This window comes from Octopus sinensis, linkage group LG3 (genome assembly GCF_006345805.1).
Source record: "Octopus sinensis linkage group LG3, ASM634580v1, whole genome shotgun sequence".
In the NCBI taxonomy this organism is placed as follows: Eukaryota; Metazoa; Mollusca; class Cephalopoda; order Octopoda; family Octopodidae; genus Octopus; species Octopus sinensis.
In genome coordinates this window covers 121,543,057-121,566,490 of record NC_042999.1, presented here as the reverse complement: position 1 = coordinate 121,566,490, position 23,434 = coordinate 121,543,057, and the positions used below count along the sequence as shown (strand labels likewise).

The following is a 23,434-nucleotide window of genomic DNA, read 5'->3' as shown; positions in this document are numbered from 1 at the left end:
AATTTCACTTTTTGATATTTAATTAAATAAAATGTTCTGTTACTTGATATTTCTGGATTTTACTAAATCATAAGTTAGGATGCTGAAATTGCAAGTGACTATTGTATAGCTAATTCTAAAATTGTATTGAATAACAATAGTGATAAGATTTTATAAATATTTGTATGAAAACTAAAATGCAACTCTTATATTGATATTTAGTGGAAAACAAACTCTTGTTTATATCACTAGCAAGGAAATAAATCTCCACCACTGCTAGTATTGAGACCACAAAGGCCTTCTCAACGATGGACACCCAGACACTAGAGGTAAAATCATTATTATGATCAAACTGATCGTACATAGAAAGGGACATCACAAGACAAACAAATACAAAAATGTTAAATGAGTTCGAATGAGCATTATGTTAAAAATTTACTTAGAAAATATTTTATATAACGATTAATTTTTCCTTTAGACCCAGACACTAGAGATAGCAGTAATGTAACTCCACCAACTTTGTATAGAATCACAGCGCCAGAACAGGTGCTGGTGCTGCAAATAGTCAGTAGACTTGTTAAAAAATATTTATTAGTGACATAATGTTTACAACACTGCCTGCCAAGGTGTATGAGCTGCATTACACTGATAGCAATGCCACTCCCATGCATCATGCACTCAGTTTCCAGTCTTTAGGAGGCTATGAGCCTCTTCAAGAATTTGTATACCCAATTTAGTCTGGCCACAAACATTATGAAGATGAAGATCTTAGCACAGGAAGCTCCTGGCCAACCTCCCCCAGACACCAGTGATATAAGATTAATGGCACTGTTCTCAAAACCATAGAGGCTTTCCTATATCTCAGAAGCTACCTGCCCAATAATTTCACCATTCAGAAAGACATGAAGAATAGGATCACTGCAGCCAATACTGCTTTCGGAATACTCTCAAAATGAATCTTTCTGAACCACGACCTCACCATCCAAACGGAAATCATGGTACTCCATGCCATTGTCCATTCCACAGTTCTCTACAGCTGTGAGATGTGGCTGTTGTATGAACAAGAAGAAAATCAAACATTTCCAACAGCACAAACTTCACATCATCATGAGGATTCAATGGAAGGACTACATTACCAATGAAGAAGTTATGCTCTGGGCTTGACTATCCAGCACTGAAGCTACTATGGAACAGTACTAACTCTGCTGGTTGGGACCCCCTGTCTATTCCTCTTTGCAGAGTTCGTCACAGACACCGACCCACATGGAGCCCCCAGATTCCTTTTCTGAGACCAACTCAAGACCACTCTCCTCCACTACTCCACTGATCCAAATATTTGGCAGACAATTGCCAAGGACTTTCCAAAGAGGCAGCATGTCATCATCAAGGGAACAGACCTGATGAAAAATAACAGATGTCAAAAAGAAGAGTGCAAACATTGAAGATACACAGAGTGACTCACACTTCATCGTCCCCTACCAACTCTCCCCTGCTATAAATGCCCTTTGCTCTTCTATACTACCCTTGCCTTGAACAGCCACCTCAAGCACAGGCATCCTTCACACCCATCAAGGTGAGGAGGCTAAATATAAAAGCATATGTATATAAGCATAGAGATATAGATTTGTATGTTTTTAATATATACACACACATATATATATATATTAAGACAGTTGTGTGAAGAAATGCAGATCTCTAATGGTAGAGGCATCCCGTGGAAGAGGTAGACTCAGGAAAATATAGGATGAACTGGTGGTGAAGCATGACCTTCAAACATTGGGACACATGGAGGTAATGACAAATGACAGAGACCTTCAGCAATATGTCGTGCTTGAGAAGACTCATCAAGCCAAGTGAGAATGTAGTCATGGCCAATACCAGTATCATGTAACTGGCACCTGTGCCAGGGTGACATAAAAAGCACCCTTTGAATGTTGGACCTCATGGAGGTAGTGACAAGTGATTGAGACCTTTGGTGATATACAGTGCCTGAGAAGATCTGTCAGGTCAAATTAGATCATAATCATGGCCAATGCCGGTGTTATGCAGCTGGTATCCAAGCTGGTGGCACGTAAAAAGCACTAACTGCACGCCTGGAGTGGTTGGCATTAGGCAGGGTATCCAGCCATAGAAGCCATGCCAAATCAGACTGGAACCCAGTGAAGCTCCCTAGCTTACCATTTTTCAGTCAAACCATCCACTCATGGCAGCATGGAAAACAGTTGTTAAATGATGACACAGATGATGATGATTATAAATGCACACATATTCACACACAAACATACATACCTCATCCTCATGATTATTACTTTATTTCTGCTTCGCACAGGATTAGTTTGGTAGGTCATCATGATTTGATTCTGATTCTACAAGGTGCTGTTACCCTCTTAGATGGGTGTGTTTATATGTTCTGTTTTGGCATAAGGTCTAAGACTGCCTACTTTTTCTAGCACCAATCACTTCAATTCACTAGTAAAACTTTCATTTTTAGATTCTTTCTAATACAATACACAATTCTTTGAGAATTTTGAGCTACATTTTTTATGACATTCATTTCACAATCCTGATTATATATATAGTACATTCCATGATATTGAACTCATTTTCTGTCTCCCTAATTTCACTCAGAAGAGTTGTATCTATCTAGAACTATTATAAAATAAACTAGTTCAAGACTGGACTAGGGATTTCATGAATGCATGGCAAACTTTTTACTTACGTATCTATACTTGTATCCAAAATACATACATAAAAGCACCTAGTCACAGCCACCTACATAAATATAGGAAATATATTTCTAAAATTAAAATAATCTACTGTCCTTCACAAAATGATTTGTTTTGTATAGCCCTTGAACTATTGCTGTACATTGAAAAGTTTGAAATTGTATTCTTGGTAATGAAAGAAGAGAGCTAGGTACAATAAATTATTCACATATTATATAGCATAGATAAATTCTTTTACGTATATTTCTATTTCTGTAATAGCTATCTATCTTTGTTTGTGTGTGTATATGTATGTGTATACACACACATGCAGATATGTATGCACACACAATATATATGTAAATATAAATACACACACACAAATATATATATATCAATATAATTCCCACATTCCTATGTATGAAGTTCATATAAATATGACCACATCAACAAACTTTTTTTAATCAATATTTATTAAATATTCAAATATTTATGTAATTATATTCTACCAAAAGCACATATTATCAAAGAATATATTAAGTTGAACATTTATATAAATCGATGTACATATTTTAAGAATAATAAAAGGAAATGAGGATTTATAAAAATCAATGCTGTTTTGGAAGAGACATTATTTAGTGTCACAATAATTCCTCATTTGTGTCATATTTGATAAAATTTGTTTCCATACAAGGTTAACTACCTAGGTCAACTATTGTTGGCAATTATTCCAATCAACTTTAATACATAAGCACATAAAATATGTATATCATTTGTTTGACATCAATATTAGATGTTTGTTAATGAACTTTCCCTTCAGAACAATTTGTGTATATTCTCCAACCATATTTTTTGTTTTAATAGAAGAAAAAAAGATGAGTATTATGGGCACCAGTCAAATTTCAAAATGGCACTTACTTAGTTTATAAAACAAATTTCTTTAAAACAATTTTGAATTCTTTAATAAATTTTCTAGTCAAATAGAATTTTAGTAATTTACATAATATCAAATTTAATATTAGAAAATCAATATAATTTACATGACACTGCATTTGATATTTAAAATCAATTTCAAAATGCAAGCACTTTGTAATTGAGGCAAGATGTTCATATAATGGAGCCTTTTTAATCTTGTTCCAATATTTCCATCTCAAAGACCTTTCAATGGTTCTAAAAATATTTTCTTTTGAATATGTACATGAGCAAGAAAATATCAAACCTGATAAAGACATAATTCTCGATAACATAAGAAATATAACAGAATTCTTTTAATATAAAGATAAATGAACACATGAAATCTAATGTCTTTCAAACAACACAGGATGAGTTTCTAATTTTGGTTATCTCATGCTAATGTTTTGTCAGCAACTTAGTGAAAAAGTAAAGCATGGAAGTTGCTAATGCAAATGATGAATTACTGTTTCTTCTTCTAAAGTGATTTCTACAAAGAAGTGAAGTAAACCAAGCTACCAAGATGTGTGTACTAGTTATGCTAACGTCTTTGTAAGCAATATTGTGACTCAAATTTTCACCTAGTTTACAAGTTGATCCCTGAACAATACAGCAGCTACATCAATGTGAATATCAGTTCCACCTCACTCACTAGAGAAGAACTCATTCTTTTCATGAATTTAAAGTATTTCAACTCTGCACTGGAATTCACTTTCAATGTATATTACCATCAATTTCCAAGATATTTCAGCCATTATTAATATCAACCTCTTCTACCTCTATTTACTATAATAAACCAATGGACTTTCACTCCTACAGCACTTCCTCACATCCAAATCTTTAAATCTGCCCAGTCTCAACCAGTGTGACCATTATCAAAAACACAATTGTAAATTATTATATGTGATACTTTATATATATATATGCTAACTTCTTTGTAAGCAATATTGTGACTCAAATTTTCACCTAGTTTACAAGCTGATACCTGAACAATACAGCAGCTACATCAATGTGAATATCAGTTCCACTTCAAGCATTTCAACTCTGCACAGACACATAAACATACACATATACATACACACAGGCACACAAACACACACACACTGATATACATATACACATACATATATATATGCATACATCTACATGCACACACACACAAACACACATAGTAACCTGTACAGTTATTATGCTTCAGTCTAATTACTTAATAATTTAAAAACATTGAATATCACTCATATATATAAAAATACAGGTTCTTATCAACTAAGCCTGAAATGTGAGTATAATAAATTTTACTCAGGATAGCCCACTTGTTTATTCCCATATTCTCTCTTATTTTCACTTTCATTCTTATACATGCTTCACTTAAATCAAAATATCACCACAGTTAACTCTTCACAACAACATATCTTCATTGCAAGAGAATTTACCCACCATAAGATGTAAAACAAGAATTAAAATTATTCAGACCAATGTCTCCAGAGATACCATTGTGAGTGATAAAGTAAACCTTGAGTTCTAATCTCAAGGACCACGCCCCCACCCATTCATGTAGTTTTCAAAATAGTTTGAATTTTCACCGGTACAGTTAGTCTCAATTAAAATAGCAAAATAAAAATAACGATATTTACATACAGGTCTGCCTGAACAGCATTATAGACTCCCTAATAAAGCAATGCACTGAAGCCCATACATGCACAATCACATAAAAGCAATTTGTATAAACATAATTATGGAAAATAAGTAGAAGTTTTAAAACTATCCCAAAAACAGAAATTTAAAAAATTCTATTCTTATTCAACTTCATCACATGCAAAGACAGATCTTTTCAGTTAATGCTCTTTTTAATAACTCTCCTCAATTCAAAGGCCTGTCAGTATCTTATATTTTTTAGTCTAAGAGTGAAGACACAAACGTTTTTCCAGAACTTGGAATACCGCAATTAGGATAGTTACCAAAGTGTTATGACCTATGCCATGCATACACATTGTGCACAGGCCCCACCTCAAATATCAGCAAAACTACTTCTGATATTTCCAGAACCCACCCATTTATCAGTCACAGCAATAAAAATGCAAATTGTTTTATAAATATATAAATAGATAGGTGATTTCAACAAAATCAGTGCTTAAACGTTAACAATAAAAAAAGCATACACACTACATTAGAGATTAATCAACACAACCTTTTGAAGTGTATAGCAAGAACCTTGAAAAATTTTAACATATAATCATATGCAACTGGTACATCATGCAGATAGAAATGGTACAACACGGAATTGCAGTAAATTATTTATTACTGTTCAAGTGTACAGCACAAATGTTTGCAAAATTTCTTTGTAGAAAATAGCTTCATAATTGATTTGAAGGCAAAAGCTTTCAAGATGTCATTTTTCATGCACAAGAGGCCTCTCACTCAAAGTAAAAGGCAGACTGTATGATGCATGTGTACGTACAGCCATGCTACATGGTAGTGAAACTTGGGCTGTGACTGCTGAAGATTTGTGTAAGCTCGCAAGAAATGAAGCTAGTATGCTCCGTTGGATGTGTAATGTCAGTGTTCATAATTGACGGAGTGTAAGTACCTTGAGAGAAAAGTTGGACCTAAGAAGCATCAGTTGTTGTGTGCAAGAGAGACGATTGCGCTGGTATGGTCATGTGGCGAGAATGGATGAAGATAGGTGTGTGAAAAAGTGCCACACCCTGGCAGTTGAGGAGACCTGTGGAAGAGGTAGACCCAGGAAAACCTGGGACGAGGTGGTGAAGCACGACCTTCGAACTTTAGGTCTCACCAAGGAAATGACTAGAGACCGAGACCTATGGAAGTATGCTGTGTGTGAGAAGACCCGGCAAGACCAGTGAGAACAGTCAAAATCAAAATCAAAATCAAAATCAAACCAAATCAAATCAGATATCAGAAAGTAGAACCAAAATTGAGGTCAATTAACATCAGTGGAAATTGCAGCTGGAGTTAAGCGAACCATCCGATCGTGGTCATTGCCCCGTCTGGCCTCCGTGCCGGTGGCACATAAAAGCACCATCCGTTCGTGTCTGCTGCCAGCCTCGCCTGGCCCCCATGCTGGTGGCACGTAAAAGCACCATCTGTTTGTGTCCGTTGCCAGCCTCACCTGGCCCCGTGCCGGTGGCACGTAAAAGCACCATTCATTCGTGTCCGTTGCCAGCCTCGCCTGGCCCCCGTGCTGGTGGCACGTAAAAGCACCATCTGTTCGTGGCCATTTGCCAGCTCTGTCTGGCACCTGTGCGGGTGGCACGTAAAAAGCACCCACTACACTCACAGAGTGGTTGGCGTTAGGAAGGACATCCAGCCGTAGAAACACTGCCAGATCTGACTGGGCCTGATGAAGCCTTCCGGCTTCACAGACCCCAGTTGAACCGTCCAAGCCATGCTAGCATGGAAAACGGACGCTAAATGATGATGATGATGATGATGATGAAGAGTGAAATCCCATTGAAATGCTGCTGTGCCACTAAAAAAGTATAATATTAATATTCTAAATTATCAATTAGGATAAACTTTGACTTCATTGTTTTAGGTTGTTCTGCTGGTCAATCAGAATAAAAATTGTGAAATAATAACAGTAAATAATAGCTGATAGACTTGATATCAACTATAAGAGCTGCCTGTTAATTGTTGCAAGATTCTACCCAAGATGAGTATTCTAAAATTTGCATATTCAAAGTGAAAATTTTAAAAAGAATTTCTTACTAACAATATGCCTCGTAATGAACAATAGCTCTCAAAACTCTGGATGTCAACTTGAATGATGACATGAGATTTGAGAGAGAGAGAGAGGTGGGGTATAAACCTAAAATAAGGGCTGGTAAACAGATCAGTAATTGCAAAAGGTCTCTATCGAATTTGAACTAGAGACAAAAGCAAGAACAAAAGCAACATAATACATACATATTCATCATTATAAGTATCATCATTATCATTTAACATCCTTTTTTTTTTACTATGCTGTCATTGGTTGGATGGTTTGAGAGGAGCTAATGATTCAGAGGACTGTGATGAGCTCTGACTAGGTTCAAAATCCATGGTAATGACATTGACCATTTTGACAGCACCTCTTCTAACTCAATAGACTACATAGCAAGCAAACTCTGCAAAGGGGAAAGTGGAGAGCCATTGAATGACATGTTCTAAGAACATCCCCTGCATCAGAACACAAAGCCATAGTCACACAATATTACTCTCCTTGCAGCAACACAGACCACCTTGAACAAGTGGCATTCTCTAACATTATTTGCAAATGACATCTGCAATATAAGGAAAAGTGTTTCATCTTCATTCATCAACAACCAGCTGTATTGCTTAACTAGAAAAATTATCTAGTATACTACTGTCAGAATCAGAGATGTACTTGTTTGGCAAGTCCTCTGATCTAAGACTATATGTTGATACTAAAACAATTACAGAATAGAAGACACATATTAACCATTCACAACACAAGAACTCAACTTCACTTAAATATCAATTATTTGTTATCAAATTTTTATTGCATCAGTTGCAACTTGGCCATTGATGTAGTTCCACTGCATTTAATTTGGAGTGAACTTATCAGGACATAAGCTTTAGGGTGATAAATGCATTTTTCAACTATGTTGTATGCCATTCTGGTTGTCATTGCCTGTTGTTAGAAATTGGTCAGTTAACATGATATTTAATTGTAATCCACAAGCCATATCATTTTTTTTTATTTCTGTAGTATTGTATACAGAAATGACTTCAAAGGAGAGAATATATCAGTCTATGACTACAGGTTGGCACAAACTGCATGAGTAATAGGAGTGGAGGGATGGCAGAGGAAATAGCAGTAGAAGTATCAGCAGAAGTAAGAGTAGCAGGAGTGGTAGTATTAGTAGCAGTAGTAATGAAATTAGCAGAACAGGTGGTGAAAGAAGAAAATATATAAAATGTAATAAAAGGAATATATTCTGTTACTATGTTTTTTTAAAAATCCTTAGTAGATTACATTGAGCATAGGGTTTACTTATCATACACCAACAGCCCTCTACTTTCCTTTACAAAACTACTAAATTATATACCTATAGCTGACATCAAGGGGAACTGCAACTCATTGGTTTAATAGCATCTATAAAATTTCACTAAAACTTCCATAAACCTTATGCCCACAATCTTCCATAAACTTTACTGAATCTCATAATGCCAGGAACTTTACATAGAAAAAGGAAAACTACGTTAGCACAGTGTACTGAAACTGACTTCTACATAGCAGCAGTTGCCAGCCATGATTCCTTCACCAGCCAATAAAAGTTACACTCCTCATCCAATGATAGCCAGTCTTACGTAGAAGCTGTGAATGCTTTGTTACTCAGAACCAGACATCCAGGAGTAATAGCTCACTTCTGTGAAACTTCATATTATTAGATTCTGAATGAAATCATATATATATATACATACATATATATATGTATATACATATATATATATGTGTGTGTGTGTGTGTGTGTGCACGTGCACATACACACACAAATACACACATATATTTATGTATATATGATTTCATTCAGAATCTAGTAATATAAAGTTTCACAGAAGTGAGCTATCCCTCCTGGATGTCTAGCTCTGAGTAACAAAACTGTGATGTACAAAATTTGTTAACACTCCTTAGAATGCTACAATCAAGTGTCAGTTTGTCTTTGAGCACATAGCTTCGGCTATAGGTATGTTAGACTTCTCATGTTGACCTAGAACATTTCATCACATGAGTAAAACACCAAATGGGAGGTTTATAAAAATTCTCCCCCATCTCTGATATTGGAGACTTCTGCAGACGAATGTTGGTGATCATTTCATTTATATTACAGGCATAAACACACTACCTGAAATTGGGGACCTATCACTGCTGATAAGGAACAGAAACTTTTGGCATGGTATGGTGAAATGCATTTCAGTTGCAGATACTTGAAAAATACACACACATACATACATGGTGGAAGTTAACTTGTGAGCAAATAAGACTACTTTTTAAACCCATTTACTCAAAAAAAGTCTTGAATTTGGGCTTCTAATCACTGATGACATCTAACGTGGTTCTTAAGGCCTGCAAAAGACTTACAAGTCATTCCACACAAACCACAAGTCAAATGCCCAGTAGCAACCTGACTATCTGGGTATTGGGACCTAAAATATAAAGGGAATTGAGTGGTCAACCTACACACACTGCTTCACAAGGTGCAAAAGAGATGATGCTTGATATCATATTGGTAGACAGAAGCAACTCTGTAACGAAGCTTATGACTGAGTAGGCCGACCATTTGAGAAGCAGACACAACAACACTAGTCTACAAAAGAGACTCTTTTGTGCCTTTCTGAGTAAGAGGGCTCACACACTCCCCTATATTTACCAGCATGTTTCAACTCACTGTATGCAACCCTGTTATTCTTCACTTCTTTAAAACCAGTAGTAATCAGATTCATCCACAACTCCCTCACTGAAGCAAGAAACTCCAAAGTGTTATTATCGTTATTGATCTTTAGGATTGTCTTTGAATTGGCTTGCACAAGGTATGTCTCCTTTGTTCTAACTTACCCTGCAACACCTGCTTTGGCAGGCAGATATCCTCTAAATGGACAAGATGATCAAACCATCTAAGCTGGTGTTTCATAATCATGGACTCCGTACTTATATACAATACTCTTGTATGAGATACATGAGTTGGCCAAGAGATTTTCAAGATATTACACAAGCATCACTGGTGAAAACACTCAAGACATTGGATATGCTTGTGGCAAGTTGTCCAGGTGCTGTCAAAACACATACTTGATAGACTTCAACTTTTGTTGCTACTTTGATGTTCACAGTTTTGATTCAAGCTCTCCAAATGCATCACAGTCTTAAGAAAATCTATAATCTCCTCATTAAGTATATGAAATGTAGATCATGTGAGGCTTTGGAACCCAAAGTTATAACCAAAATGTCAATTATGTCACACTAGTGTCGAAGTCTCACACATATGATTAATAGCTATTCAAAAAATATCAAGGTACTACCTCCCAAGGCAACATGATATTGTTATGAAAATAATATATGAGGTCTGATAAAAAAAATATTGGGAGTGTTGCTATGGTAATGGAACTAAAGTACACGTAATGAAGCCACTTGGTACAGATTGACCTTGAACTCTGTCACAAATGCATGCTAAGTTATAACATTCTCAGTCCCATCGTTTATAGCAGTGCTTGGAAGTAAAGTGTGTAGAGAACAGTCAAGTTTCAGTTTTCAGGATCTCCTTAATTGTGTCAAGGAAGATGAAAACTTTTCGAAAATGGTTATAACAGGTAACAAATTGTGTATCTATGGATATGACCTAGAAAACAAAGCAAAAATCAAATCTCAATTGAAAGGAATGAGATTTCAAGATGTCAAAGAAATCCAAGAGAATGTGACAAGGTAACTGCTCGCTATTCCAAAAGAGGAGTTCCAAGAATGTTTCTATCATTGGAAATGATGAAAGATAAAGTGTGTAGCTTCAGAAGTGGACTACTTCAAAGGAGATTAAATGCTAAATTGATGTGTTGTAGTTACCTTTTTATAAAACCTGTCCTGATACTTTTTGATCAGACGTCACAAAATGCCATCTGAAAAAATGAATGTTCTTGGATAAATATGTAGAATCTCCCTGTTCCTGAATATATACATAATCATCAACACAAAAAATATTGACAGAACATTCCCATCAAAACTTCTATGAAATGCAAACATATCAAGCCAAATATAGTTTGGGACAGACAAGAAAAATGATGCACCATCATACAGGTCAAATACCCTACTGATGTGAATTACTAAACAGCTACTTCAAAACTTTTAGGTCCCATACCTAGATTATAGATTTACATTCATACCAATAATAAATGGGGCATTTGGTTTTCTTAGTAAATACCTAAGTAACAATTTGGAAATGCTACTGTTTTGAGAAAAAGAAATCAACTAGATAATATGCATATTAGAAATGCAATTTGTAAGTGGAACAGTAAAAATATGCAAGACTTTTCTCAAGTTCAGCATATGACATTCTTTATGCTATCTATATTTTAATGATGGAACTTTATATCTTTGTTATAAACCTGCTTCTTTCTTATAGGAAGATATCAAAAAATAAAAAATAAAAGAGAACATACATATATATCACTCATTCATTTTTATGTTATTTTTCTTGGTGACATAGGTTAGATGAAAAGTTATTAAAACAGTATTTAAGAGAAGGATGCCCCTCCTGTTACTACTACTTATTTGGTTTTGAAGTAAGAGATTGTTTTAGCACTGGCCTTCAGAAGAGCATAACTGTACTTCGTATTGTTTATAGATGTGAAAAATATTCTTATCTTGTTTAAACAGTTTTAAGTACAGCAAAATACACTTACCAAAGATGCCTCACAGTGCCACCTTTAGCAAGTGTCTATTACTATTCTTAAATGTATTCTATGCTATGGTTCACTATAAACTTCATAATTTTAGTTTTCGAAATAGCAGAGGAAATTACAAAGATACTGGTAATGTGTGTGCATGTGTTGCAAATGAGATATTAATAGAACAGTATTTTGTAAATAAACTCAAGAGAAATTTTCTCACATTTTCCCAACCAATCTGAACAATTACCATACGGATATTTTTTTTGTGTATTCTTTTCTTTGGCATGCTGGTAATCACTGTATGAATATTCCAGTACATCAAGTTCAAATATCCAAATGTGTTCCATTGATTACCAAGTAAAATTTAAAATATTGGTTTATTTCCAGATTTTTTTCTTTCGGTTGTTAATATGTTATGAGGTTATATGATGAGTAAATCAAACATTATATGAAAAATAAAAACAGTAACCTGAAAAAAAATTAAATACGAGGTATATGATGACACAGTTTCTTATAAATATCTCTGTTTATTATAGTTAATGATTCAAAATACCATCATACCCAGGCCACATAATTAGAAAAAAATTCTTTTCATTTTCTTTTATTTTCTTTTTGGTTAATACTGTGTCAAATATTTCTTCTAATTACATAACATCAAACATAGCCTTACGTCTTTATTTGCTTTTTTTATTTGAAAATATTATGTTTATATTTCTTGATGTTTTCTAATAAAATTAAAAACAAATTTCAATTAAGCCAAGACATGCATTACACATATCTTAAGTAAATATGGAAGTCGAACAAGCAACCTCAAAAGCAGCTTCTGACAAGTTTTTATATATTAAAATCAATAAGTCATTTACCAAAATTTCAAAAATATCCAGCTAATTTTTATTTAATTCTCTTGTCCATAAACATTTTCTATCAAGGATCACTCTACTTTCATATTATCTACATTTATTTTCCCTTTAGTAAATGCCTCAGTCTCTAAAACAAAGTTTTTCTACAGAAGAAAATTTGATTCCAGTAACAGCTTCAAGCAGATTTATAGATTAAAGTACATTGAAATTGTTAGCTTAATTTTATGCCTTCTCTTTAATTATTCATTTTTCAGGTAAGTTTATGTAAGTTTATGTTATAACAATAAAAAAATTTCACCATAAATTACTTTATTAGTTACTTTAAGTTTCACATTAAAAAATACCTCTATATCTATCTATATTGAGAAAACATTTTGAATCTTTCAAATAACTACTGCTTGTTTCTATAATAACTTGTAACTGAATCTTCATTTTCAGTGGTATAGTGTGGTGTTCACAGGGCATATAAACAATATAAGATGGTCACTTTTTTCATGTTGAGGGCAAATATATGTTGAAAGTATATGCCATTTGACAAATGAGTGACCACTATTTTCTGTACATGCTATGCCACTGTTCATTTTCATTCATATAATTTCAAATTTGAACTTACAAACTTGGTAATAAAATCCCTATTCATTAAATTGCAACTGGAAGCTCTATGTTTACATGGTTAAGAATAAGGAGCTATATTAAAGTTCATACAATAATAACAAATTTAGAGATATCTTTAACCCTTTTAATAGCAACCTGCTTGAGACTGTACCTGGCTCAATGATAAAAACTTCTTTTAAAATGATCCAAATTGCATAAAAATTTTATGTTGCTTTATGTTCCAACCACTAGGTTAATAATGACAAAGTCATATTTCAGAACTCTTCATTATTTTCAAAATTAATTGAGACAAAAGCAGTGTATTTCAACAGAAATACAGTAACAAAAGGTAAAACACTTCAGGTTTCATAATTTTCAGTTTAGTTCCCTGTTAATAGTTTACTCTTTTTAATAGTTGTTGAAGATTTCCCTCTACTAATTCAGTTATTAGTGATTATTTCTCTTTCACCTTTACTTAGAAGTTTTGTTAATAAATATTTTTTTTTTAGTGGTGGTGGTGTTCAAATCCCACACTTACTTAGTGAACATAGATAACCAAATATATGCATAACTTGGCAGTGTATTTATTATTTTGCTATAATGCAAAAAAATATAAAAAGATCTGAAGCATTGCAGATAAGACTAAATCATATTGTAGATAGCCTATGTAATTGTGTATATAACTGTTTACTAAGACGTCTTATTATTTATTATGCAGGATGATAACCATCATAATTCTGCTTCTTTCTGCAAAGGGTTGGACAATTTCCAAATTGTTTTTTGATAACAAACTGCAGTGACAATCTTGGACAATTTCAACCAAACAGAAAAACAGCACAGAGCAATAAGAGTCACTACATATATAAGGGCCCAAAATACTTAAAACCTTGTTAGTTACTGGCATACTACAAAGCTTAAGTCAGCTTTCTTTAGAGCTCTGATTACTATTTCTGGTACAGAGTTACAGCTCCACAAATATACCCACAAACATGTACACATAAACATCCTACACTATTCCCATAAAAAGACCATCGAGCTGACAGATATAATTTACTCACTAAAATATGCCAACCACTAGCACACAGAATAATGTTTCTTCTTTCTCTCCAGTGTTTATTCCCAAACCTCACACTAAACATTACAGTTAATTCTTTCTCATATCTATGCCCTCTTGAGTTTTTACTCTTTCTTATCTTTACTACAAACACCAACCTACAGAAGTGCAATATGAAAATCAATAAGATAGACCTCCTCAGTAGAGAAAGACCTCAAGACATCATGATTATTTAATGGTTGCATATCAAAATATCTGTATTACCCACAATTATATGACTGAATGGTAAAAAGAAAGATGAAAGAATTAATCAAAGAGAGAGAGAAAACTAATTCTTGAGAATCACTGAATTGCAAAATACTTTTTTTTTTTTGAAGTTGCTAACATGCATATTTTCACTTAAAACACACTTTTAAAGAATAAATCAGGCTGATTAAACAGAAAAGATGCAAGAAACGAATTCAAGATGTAAATTCCATACTTCAAGTAATAAACCTGTTATGAGAAAGACAAATATGCGTATAACTTGGATTAATGTCCGTCAAAATTAACAACTGGCTCCATGCTCCTATATCACCAAAATTAGCTTATTAAAATAGCCAATAATTAGGTTCAAGTAATGTAATCAAATATGCTGATGTGAATTGATTTGTTTAAAAGTAGAAAGTATTTTTTAGAACTATAAAGATTACGAGCTCTTTCTCTCGGCATTTAAAAAAAATTTCCATTCTACATGCTTCACAAGATGCTGGGATTTAGCCAAAAATTAGTATAACCATTAATATCACTGGACAGCTTAAGCTTTGGTTATAAAAACATTTATTCAAAATGCTTTTTTATGGAATTTGGCATTCCTTTACATTGATAATAAAAAGGAGCTAAACATGCAACACACTAAAGGATAAAATTGCCATCAAGTAGTAAAATATCAGAAGTTACGTAGAAAAGTTATATATACACTTTGTACTCATAGAATTAAATTGGGTATTAAAGGAAGGGTTTGCAATGTGATAGAAACTACATACATAAAAGATGATTCTTACTAAACTGCAGGTATAGGTATCGCTGTGTAGTTAAGATGTTTGCTTTCTAACCACATGGTTTCAAATTCAGTCCCTCTGTCTTATACTGCAGTACTAGGTCAACCAAAGCCTTGAGAGTAGATTTGAGAGATGGAAACTGAAATAAGCCCATCTTGTGTGTGTGGCTGGGTGTGTGTTTGTGTGAATGTGAGAAAGAGAGAGTGCATGCATGTTTGTTTATTCAAAAGTTACAATGTTTGAGTAACGTTGCTGGCACCTCTCTTGTCAATAACTTGCCCCCAAAACACACAGAATAAGATCACTTACTTGAAAGACAGGTAAGGGTTACTATATTGAGAATTGCATCCAAATGTAAAACAATGCCTCAATAATATATTTATTTAACCCTTGCTAGCATGGAAAAATCCAGTATAAAAGCAAACAAAACTTAATGCCAGGATTCAAATAAATCAAGTAAACCCTGTGATGTTGCAAATTTACAGTAACCACAGAAATTCTTAACTAAATCAGAAAAGATATGATAGATATGTCTGCAAAAATGATGATGATGTAATATGGCAACTTTCAAAGATTGTATTTGTAATAAGCAAAATTAAAGAAAGGGACCAATATGTGTTGAACCATTTTTAAAGGATGGAGTAAGAAATGGTTCAGTATACAGCAAACTAAATATAGCATTATTAGTCTTTTCTGCTATAAGCTTGAAATTTTGTGGGAAGGAGCTAGTCGATTATATCAAAGCAAGTGGTTAACTGGTACTTAATTTATTGACCACAGAAGGAAGAAAGGCAAGGTCGACTTTGGTGAAATTTGAACACAGAATATAAGGATAAACAAAATACTGCTAAGCATTTTGTTTGGCATGCTAACGATTTTGCCAACTTGCTCCTTAAAAATAGTGTTAATGATGACTCAGAATATAAGGCACAGATACAAAGTGAGATGAAAGAAAATACGTCACAGTATGAGTTGCGTGAATGGGATATGAATGAGCTTCAAACATGAGAATCTGGAGTTATATATAAAAAGAAAAAGCAGAGAACATTCTTTTTCTTGTTCAAAGTCATAAACTTACTACAAAGAATCTATTACAGAAGATGACAACCAATAATATGACTCATACAAGGAGATGAAGGAGATAAGTTCTCTTATATTTCTTAACCCTTTCTAAAGTGGTCATAATACTGTTGTCACTGTTGTTGTTCATTCTCAGGTCAACTTCAATTGAGAAGATATATGAGTATAACCACTCTAATAATGACCAATCCAGCATTTTGTACATCAAAAATTGCGATACCCAATGTGTTCTTTTTATTTAAGAAAGCAGGGTTATTTATGATTGAGGGAAACATGGCTGGCGTTTCTAGCAATTCAAGATACTATATACATGCTTTCTTACTAATTTATCTTCTCACAATTATCATGTTATATAGGATACAATAATATAATCACTAGGTAAAATAGATTGTTTTGCTTTTGCATTGTATAAAATCAAAAGCTCTTATCTCAAAATCAGAGCATGATCATAAAATTTAACTTTACTGAAAGTATATAAAGTACAAGTAGTATATTTCAAACTGGATATTAAGAAAAAAATAAATATATTATCATATCTATAAGAGCCATAACAATATTCATTATATCACACATTAAAACATACAGTACACATACTACTTCAAGACAACATAATTTACACGACATCTACATAAAAAAATGAAAATCATGCCATAATATTCAATGATGAATAAAAACAGTAGAAAACATGTCAGCAAAGTATTAGAGCAACCTATTTAATGAAGGAATAATGGATAATGCATACACCTGAGAAAATACAGATGTAATGCCACATAAAATTATACAAATAATATAATAAAAATCTATATGAGAATGCTAAAATCTTTTAATCAGGAAGAAAGAAAGTACCTATGATCAATCACAGGGCTCCAAGACTGGTGGGAGAGAGTATTCTGAAACTGGAAACCTGACTTAAATGATTGCAATAAAAATGAATTCCCCTAGGGGTAAAGAGGTGCAAGGTGGTGGTATTAAACCAGATGACGGGTTAAGTCTATGATCCAAGTAGGCCATGGTAGGATTTAAAATCAGAAGGCAAAGAAACGGAATAAATAATGCAAGGTATCCAGTTTTTACAGTTCTTTTAATCCACTGGCTTGGATAGGAACTTTTTTTTAATCCTGAAAGGAGGAAAGACCAGATAGTTGGAAAAAATACCATGAAGCATTTTTTCAGAGACTCTAACAACTCTGTTAATTCAATACTTTCATGTATGAAAAATAATTATGAAACAATATTTATGATGTTAAGGTGCTGTATTTTGATGAAATGATCATATATTCAGGTTTGACTTGAGCTATTGAGGTATTCCACTTTTACTTTACATCTGAGTCATTTGAAATTGTAATTACTTCAAGAATAAAGCATCCAGCCTATATAAACACAGAAATATAAATCCAGAATTTCAAAAACATACTTGATTTTAGTTAGTTAGTTAGTTAATTTTTTGGCTCAAAAAGCAAAAAGCAAGGCCATGTAGGGGGACATGGAGTTATGTACAGGGTGGTGTTCATGTAAAGAGTAAAGGCCACTTGATTTTTAGTAGAATGAAATAATTTGTCTTATCATATTAAAGTTCAAATCTCTCTGATTGGTCAGTTTTGAATTATATTTATGTAGAGTTGATAAAGTAGCATCAGTACCTTAGTGCCATTGACTAAATCATATGTACCTCAAATCTAAAGAAAACTGAGTTTGATTTTTATAGAATGCAATGAAACATAAAAAGTTACAAAGACTTAAATAATATTAATAAACTCAGTTTTATAAATGATAATACAAAATAATAAAAGAGAAAAGAATCCAAGGAAAGTACACATGTCAAATCTTGATAGTTATATTAATTACAATGATATAGTAAATGGAATTTTATTATTTTCAGTCAAGAAGCTTTAATGACAAATTTCAACATAATATTATGCTTAATATTCAAACTGATAATATTTTTAATAAGTTATTCAACTTTGCATACATTTAGAAAATACTTTAATAAGAATTTATCTAATAAGATAAACACACTTTGCATTTTCCAACAAAACCATGAGATATATTAACCAACATCCATCAATCTAATTGTTATACATTTTTAGAATGTAATTTTCATTTAAACATCCCATTACTAACAACATCATACCACCTCATTCTGTATTCAAATTCCTGTCCATTTTATTTTTGTTTCAATCTGTAAAATGGTATTCTTCCACTTAAGCTATGAACTTAAAATCAAGACTGAAATGAACTGTCAAGAATTAAATAATGACCTACAGTTCTAAGTGTGTATTCTGTTTACTGTCACATACACTTTCATATGCCTGGAGATAAATAACAAAAGCAATTTTAAAGTGTGTGTATGTAACTAGTAAAATTAGAATCGTCTTTTTTTTATGACTTTTTAGATTTTCCTAAGCTTCTGATGTGATCATTTAATGTGACATTTATTTTGTAAGTATTGCCTAGTTTTAATGCTTTAAGGAAATATACAAAACACATTGCTTATATTTGTTGGAATATAAAATGAATTTTTTAATTTTTTAAATGTATCAAAATATTGATTTGCATCTAATGTACCATGTTACAGATGGGAAAGTGAGCGTCATAGGCTAGGAAGCCAGATGCATAAGTCCATAAAGATAAAGCAGTTATTACTTACTATAATAAAGTACTGAAAATGAGCCAAAATATCATAGCCTGTTTGGAGAAACTTATGAAACATTGCATGCAGTATATCCATAGTTATGTGAAGAGGCCATATCATCTCATTATACCTCCCTCCTCAGCATACACAACCCACAAGTGATATGACTGTTAGATTATTTAACAAATCTTATCTTTAACAAACAATTAATTTTTAATTGTCTTAATGAAAAATTCTGGAAAGGTGAATGGAATGTTAAATTTTTATCAGCCTGTCAGCTATTTGCAATGACTAGATGACAATCAAACCAGAGCAGTGGTGCACTACCCTGGTGATTGATCACAATTACATAAAATCTCAGCTAGAAATATGAATTTTAAATCTAGTATAGCAATTCCTTTCACAAAAATATAAACTGATATTTATCAATTAAACTGATGAAAATAAAGCTGGAGTACAATACAACCATGATGTAGCTTGTGGTTTCATACTTTATTCAAGTATACTATCATAATATTACATAATGTCTGATGATAGAAATTAAGATTTACATTCTAATGGTTAATCTCTTAGCCTCTTTCAAAACATGTGAACACACACACATGCCTGCACACACACACATATACCTGCAAACACACACTTTATTTATATATATATATATATATATATATATATATATATATATATTTCAATAATAATAAAATGACAAAATTGATTAATTAATCAATTAATTAATTGATAATTAATGATTTAACTAAGTAATTTGGGATGTTAAATTAACTTTTTAGGGTAACATTATACAAATATTCTATAATTATAAGCATAATTTTAATCAGGGGTCAGCTAATTGCTTCGCTACACACCGAATTTAGAAATAGCAGTTAAAATACCTATTTCACTACCATAAATATCTCCCAGGCAATAACACATAAGTGTGTTACTGTCTGGAAGATATTTATGGTAGTGAAATAGGTATTTTAACTGCTATTTCTAAATTCGGTGTGTAGCGAAGCAATTAGCTGACCCCTGATTAAAATTAATTACAATGATATAGTAAATGGAATTTTATTATTTTCAGTCAAGAAGCTTTAATGACAAATTTCAACATAATATTATGGACTTATTCTTTGTAAGCCTAGTACGTATTCCATTGGTCCCTTTTGCTGAACCATTAAGTTATGGGGACCTAAACACACCAACATCAGTAGTCAAGCTATGGTGGGGGGATAAGCACAGACACACTCATACATATATATATGTGACAAGCTTCTTTCAATTTCCATCTACCAAATCCACTCACATGGATATAGTAGAAGACATTTCTCCAAGGTGCCATGCAATGGGACTGAATCTGGAACCATGTGGTTGGGAGGTAGGTTTCTTATCACTTGCCACACCATGACATTTTAAAAAACATTTTGTAGATAGTAAGTGAGAGAAACTTGGTGAGAAAATTAGAAATAAAGAGAAATGAAATGAGAAATGAGCAAAGTGAGGGTGAGATGAAGGGAAAAATTGAAATGTAAAGGAAGTCCAAGGATAAGAAAGAGATTACCAAACTTAGAGGAGATGTAGGAGTAGAAGGGAAAAAATTTTCATCTAAACCTGCCAGTGACATGGTACCTAGTTTGAAAATGAAATATTGTTCCATTTTTATCTTTGAGCATGTGAAATTATGGTGTTTAGAGGCACATTGCATTGATAAGTGATTAATCGAATGCTAAAATATATTTGTCTGTAAGTCATTCATAGCATTTTTAGAACTTTCAATCACTTATTTTTTAAAATTCAGTCACTTTCTCCTTAAAAATACATTATTCAAATATTGCTTCAATCAGCTACTACATCATTAAAGATTTTTTTAAAATTTCAATTATATAGATTAAAGTTATTGCCTGCTAGTTAATTACTTGCCTAAGGCAGCGAGCTGGCAGAAACGTTAGCATGCTGAGCGAAATGTTTAGCGGTATTTCGTCTGCCGTTACGTTTTGAGTTCAAATTCCGCCAAAGTTGACTTTGCCTTTCATCCTTTCGGGGTCAATAAATTAAGTACCAGTTACGCACTGGGGTCGATGTAATCAACTTAATCCCTTTGTCTGTCCTTGTTTGTCTCCCCCCCCCATGTTTAGCCCCTTGTGGGCAATAAAGAAATAAGAAATAAGAAAATAATTACTTGCCTAATTATAGAAAACACTATTTCTTTTGAGGTAGAAATTTACAAAGCTACTTGTGCCACTTATCCTGTTACTAAGAAGCAACTTCTTGTACTAATTGTGCTATGCTTAAACTTGAGTCCATCGATTGCAACCACCTGCATTTTATCACATAAACAAGTTACATGTAGCATTTTCATATTGTAGTCCACTAGCTTGTGTAATCTCCAAAACTAGAGACTTCGAGATTTTAGTCTTCAAATTAACTGCAACAATTTCAATGAAAACTTCTATTTATCAGATATAAAAGGATCTATACAGGTAATTAATAATGTCTTCTCACCAATACAATATTAACAAAAAAATTATATATCTAGCTACATTAGACTTCATTACAATTCGCTAAGATACCATGTGAAAAATGCTTGTATGCAATGAATTTAATATAGGATAGAGTGTTGTGCAGTAACTATTGCAAGGTTTTTTTTTAATAAGGACCATAATCTAAATCTAATTGCAAGGCAAAATATGAGGACGAGGTACTCTGGTTCAAAGTTTAGTACTGGAGTGCTTGGCTTCGCAATGTTTTTCCAACTTTCTTTATGTAACAAATAGAAAACTGTATTAAGTATCTGTAAAAACTTGTGATGCTGCATGTTAATGATATATAAGTGTTGGGCATCTAATGTTTGCAGGGGCATGAAAGGAATGGTATATTGCATTTGCAAAGTTAACTTTCAGGAAAAGCTAGATGGACATGAAGTGATAAAAAGAGTAGCCAATAAAGTCATTCGAAGTGACAAGGGATCAAAATGTGCTGTGAGCTAAACCTGGAAGATACTTCTGACAGGGGAAGACAAATGAAGACATGGAAAGAGGTGATGCAAAGCCTAACAAAGATGTTTCTTTCCTCTTGTTATGCTCACAAAGTGGCAGTAGGGCCATGATATGGACACATCTTTCTTACCTCTTCACACAGCCTATTTGAGAGAGAGTGAGGAGGAAATGATACAAAATCAAAATAAATGATGGTGATATTCTCTGCAACAGATGCATGATAAATTCATGTTATGATGATGACAGCAATGTTGAAGAGGGAATGAGAAATTAATATTTTTTCTTCTCTTTTACAAGGAGAGTTAAATGAAATAAATAGTTCTCCCATATCAAATTAAATAAGAAACAAAACCAATTTAGAAGGATTATGAGATAATGTGAAGGAAATTACAAACTAGCTACTACAGTGAAAGGATGAAGAACCCCAAGTACAGAGAACAACAGCAGAATTATAAAGCTTCAGTTGGAGTTATATTATGAAGACAATGGAATTGCTTCTTATCTCATTTTCAATTTGTCATGGCTTAGACTTTACTTCCATTACATTCATTACATTTTTTACTGAAGGTTAAACTTATCATACCAAGGCAATATAGTACCCACAATTCATGTGGGAACATTTATTGATTGAAATACTCATTCTAAATTTATTATACAAACAGGTTGGATTCAAAACATGATCTTTTATATTTTATTAATATTTCTATTTTAACTGTTTTTACCTCAATATTTTCTAAAGCTTGATTGAGAAGTAAAGGCATCACCTCTGGCCAACAGAAACTATCTGTAATCAGTATGGTTAAAAGATAAATGGTGAACTTACTATAGATCTAGAAAAGTGTGGTGGTTAGTAAATTCAGAAAATACTGGAAAAAAATTGAAGGAACTAAAAAGAAGACTTATGAAATAAAGAACTGCATATAAAGCTCCATATTACAAAAAAAAAAAAAAACTTAAGAGATTTAGTAAAAGTAGTAGAAAAGAAAGAGAATGTGTCACAAACAGCTTGGAAAGAATCAACATTCTGTTGGAACACTAGGAAGAATGGAAACAATTATAATAGTAGATGCAGAGGGGCAGAGATAGCATGATAAAGAACAAGGGATAAAAGATTTTCAATAATGCTGGGCTAACTGACTGAATCATGTC

The 23,434-nt window shown here is 32.9% G+C and overlaps 1 protein-coding gene across 1 annotated transcript in view; it reads right to left on the bottom strand.

Moving 5' to 3' along the window:
- LOC115209614 overlaps positions 1-23,434 on the bottom strand; it is a 1,042,307-nt gene that overhangs the window by 936,030 nt on the left and 82,843 nt on the right. The window lies entirely within an intron of this gene.